Genomic DNA, 4,438 nt, shown 5'->3' with positions numbered 1-4,438 from the left:
ATATTTTTTATAAAATAATGTCTTAAAGGGAAGATCTCCCTTAATATATAAGGGGACTTAATAATTCATAGGCAGGCATTGTAACATACTTCAAAGAACAACATACTATTGTTTCTAGCTTTGTTCATACCATTCCAGCTTCAATAATATTATATCTAAGGTCGAAGGAGATTGAACTCACAAGGACTAGGTTGTTCAACTTGCGTGATTTATAATTATCTTTCCATTGATTACTTCCACATTAAATCTGATTTCTTGCTTTGTATCAAATAGATCATGCATCCTTAAAACCACGTATAAATTCAATTGTTATTCAATTTTGAGGGTAAATAGTTTGGCGCCCACCGTGGGGCTAAGGATAATAGTGATTATTTGATACAAATCTCCATAACACACACTGCTTTATACTTGCTCTTTGAAGTGTCTTTGATTTCAGGCTAAAAATGACAAACTCTCGATTAGTACCTCTATATATCGACAACGAGTCTGGTCATCAAGGTGAGAATAACAACATGGCACCCAATAACGCAGGGCCACCCGCTGATGTCGTTAGAATTCGGACCGCGGATCCGATTGATCTAAATTTGCATGTGGCCATCGACGCGAACTTGCCTACCGACCTTGAAAATAGCGTCTGTGGTGGAGCCCGGTCGGCAGCTCGAAACACACAAAACATTGAAGAAGACGGGATCATCCTACGCATGATCTTCTAAATGCTGGAAGCTCAACAGGTGGCGATAGCTCAGTTACAGAGCCAAACCTAGGCACCGAGCAGGGTTGAACCCGATCCGCCCCAAAAAGTCACTCGCAGAATAGAACCGGCCTTGGTAGGATCGAATGAACAAGAGTTGGGGACTAACCACGAAATTATAAAAATGCTCGAGAAGTTGACAAAGCGGATAGAATCAGGGGAAAAGAAGATCGAAGCGAACGATAAAAAGGTCGAAACCTATAATTCCAGGGTAGATCAAATCCCAGGAGCGCCCCTGATATTGAAGGGACTGGATTCCAAGAAGTACGTGCAAAAATCTTTTTCTCCAAATGCGTCCCCAAAACCGATCCCCAAGAAATTTCGTATGCCCGAAATACCTAAGTACAACGGAACGAATGATCTAAACGATCATGTGACCTCTTATACATGCGTTATCAAAGGAAACGACTTGGAAGACGACAAGATCGAGTCTGTTTTACTGAAAACATTTGGGGAGACCCTGTCAAAGGGAGCCATGATATGGTATCACAACTTACCTCCTAATTTTATTGATTCATTTTCTATACTTGCAGACTCTTTCGTAAAAGCACATGTTGGTTCCATCAAGGTCGAAACCAGGAAATCAGACCTTTTCAAAGTTAAAAAGAAGGATAACGAGATGCTAAGGGAGTTCGTGTCCTGTTTTCAAATGGAACGAATGGATCTGCCGTCGGTCGCTGATGATTGGGTTGTTCAGGCTTTCACTCAAGGACTCAATACTCAAAGCTCGATGTCTTCGCAATAATTAAAGCAAAATTTGCTAGAATACCTTGCCGTTACCTGGGCCGATGTACACAATCGGTATCAATCAAAAATCAGAGTCGAAGATGATCAACTCAGGGCACCTTCGGAGTCTATTTATCCTGCCAGAACTCTCTATAGAGTCAAGAGACATCGATCGTGAACCAGGATCAAGCAGGGATCGGTATCGGCCATATGATGGAGATCGGAGAAACAGTTTATCCAGGAGGAACCCCACAAGAAACGAAAAAAGAAATGACCAAGGTCGAAGCAACCGGGGGTTAATGACCAAAAACAGTTTTGACAGGCCCACCGGGCCAAAAGAAGCGCCAAAGTTATCGGAGTACAGCTTTAATATCGACACAGCTGCTATCGTATCAGCTATCGGGTTAATCGAGGATACCAAATGGCCTCGACCTCTACAATCTGATCTAGCTCAAAGGGATCCCAACCAAGTATTCAAATATCATGGAACTCACGGTCATAGAACGGAAGACTATCGAAAACTGAGAGAAGAAGTAGCCCAATTATTCAACGACGGGGACCTTCGAGAGTTCTTGAGCGACCGGGCCAATAATCATTTCAGGAATAGGTATTCTAACCGATAAACGGAACAAGAAGATACCGAACTTCAGCATGTAATTAATATGATCATCGGTGGAGTCGATATCCCACAGGAGCCAATGTTGAAATGCACCAAAATCTCCATCACCAGGGAGAAACGAACTCGAGACTACATATCGGAAGGAGTCTTATCCTTCAACGACGGTGATGCGAAAGGGATCATACAACTTCACGATGATGCGCTGGTAATATCTGTACTCGTAAATAAAACTAGAATTAAACATATGTTAATTGATCCAGGTAGCTCGTCCAACATTATTCAGTTGAAGGTCGTAGAACAGCTCGGTCTACAAGACAAGATCGTGCCAGCAGTCCGAGTCCTAAAAGGCTTCAACATGGCATGTGAAACTACCAAGGGAGAGATAACGTTACCGGTCAATACTACCGGAATCATACGAGAGGCCAAGTTTTATGTAATTGAAGTGGACATGAGGTACAACGCCCTTCTCGAAAGGCCGTGGATCCACCAAATAAAGGCAGTACTCTCGACTCTTCACCAAGTGCTAAAATTCCCAGTTCCAGGGGGATCAAGATAATCTATGGGGAACAACCGGCAGCAAAAGAGATGTTTTCCATTGAAGAAGTGGTTCTGACATCAACACTCACAACACCGAAAGAACCAAATTCGAGCACCGACCCAGAGGTCACATAGCAATCACGGATATCGATCACGATCCAATCAGATAAGCAAAAGACTTGTGAAGACGATGATTACGGGGTTCCCCGTCTTTTATAATCCCCGATGACACTGACGCAACCAAATCGGCGGTCGAAAAGCTGGAACAGGTTATATTGATCGAGCATTTGCCCGATCGAAAGGTATACCTAGACATGGAACTAACCCCCGAGCTCATGAGAAAAATTATTCAATTTCTTATAGTTAACATATATTGTTTTGCTTGGTCCCATCTTGATATGACAGGGATCCCATCAAACAGAAGATGAGGCCCCAGTCCGAAGTGAACCATGCCTTAATCAAGGATGAGGTATCTAAACTCCTTAAAATAGGGTCTATTCGGGAGGTTAAATACCCGAAATGGTTAGCAAACGTAGTAATAATCCCTAAAAAATGAGACAAATTAAGAATGTGCGTAGATTATAAGGATTTGAACAAAGCATGTCCCAATGACTCTTTCCCTTTTCCCAACATTGATCGCATGAGCGATGCCACGGCCGGTCACGAGATCCTCAGTTTTTTCGATGCCTATTCCGGGTATAATCAAATACGGATGAACTCGGATGACCAGGAAAAAACTTCCTTCATCACTAAATACAGCATGTACTGCTATAACGTAATGCCATTCGAATTAAAAAAACGTCGGTGCCACCTATCAACGTCTAGTAAATCGAATGTTCGAGGAAAAAATAGGAAAAATGATGAAAGTTTACATTGATGATATGTTGGTTAAGTCCCTACGAGCAGAGGACCATTTAAAATATTTGCAGGAAACCTTCAGCATACTAAAAAAGTACAATATGAAGTTGAACCCAGAAAAGTGTGCATTCTGAGTCGGATCAGGAAAATTCTTCGGGTTCATGGTATCCAACTGAGGGATCTAGATCAACTCTGATAAGATCAAAGCCATTGAAGACATCACGATTGTGGACAACGTAAAGGCCGTGCAAAGACTAACAGGGCGCATAACCACCCTGGGTCGATTTATCTCGAGGTCGTCCAATAAGAGCCACCGATTCTTCGCACTGTTGAAAAATAGGAATAGCTTCTCATGAACTCCGGAATGTCAACGGGCTCTAGACGAGCTCAAGAGATACTTATTGAGCCCACCACTACTTCACACACCAAAGACAGACGGACAATTGTACTTGTACCTAGCGGTCTCGCAGGTAGCGGTAAGTGGAGTCTTGGTTCGGGAAGAGCAAGGTATGCAATTTACAATTTATTATGTTATCAGGACCTTAGGTGAGGCCGAAACTAAGTACCCTCACCTAGAGAAACTGACGCTCGCTTTGCTAAATGCCTCTAGGAAGCTAAAACCATATTTCCAATGTTACCCCATATGTGTCGTAACTACTTATCCATTAAGGAATTTTATGCATAAGCCCGAACTCTCGGGCCGATTAGCCAAGTGGGCAGTGAAAGTAAGTGGGTACGATATTGAGTACCGAGCTCGAACCACCATTAAGTCCCAAATTTTGGCAAACTTTGTGGTCGATTTCACGTCGACCCTGATACCTGAGGTCGAAAGAGAGTTATTGGTTAACTCAGGAACTTCGAGAATCTGGACCCTCTTTACGGACGGTGCTTCGAACGCAAAAGGGTTCGGACTTGGTATCGTACTAAAGCCGTCAACAGGTAATATA

Source organism: Nicotiana tabacum, chromosome 13 (genome assembly GCF_000715075.1).
Source record: "Nicotiana tabacum cultivar K326 chromosome 13, ASM71507v2, whole genome shotgun sequence".
NCBI classification, from domain to species: domain Eukaryota; kingdom Viridiplantae; phylum Streptophyta; class Magnoliopsida; order Solanales; family Solanaceae; genus Nicotiana; species Nicotiana tabacum.
This window is presented reverse-complemented; position numbering follows the sequence as displayed.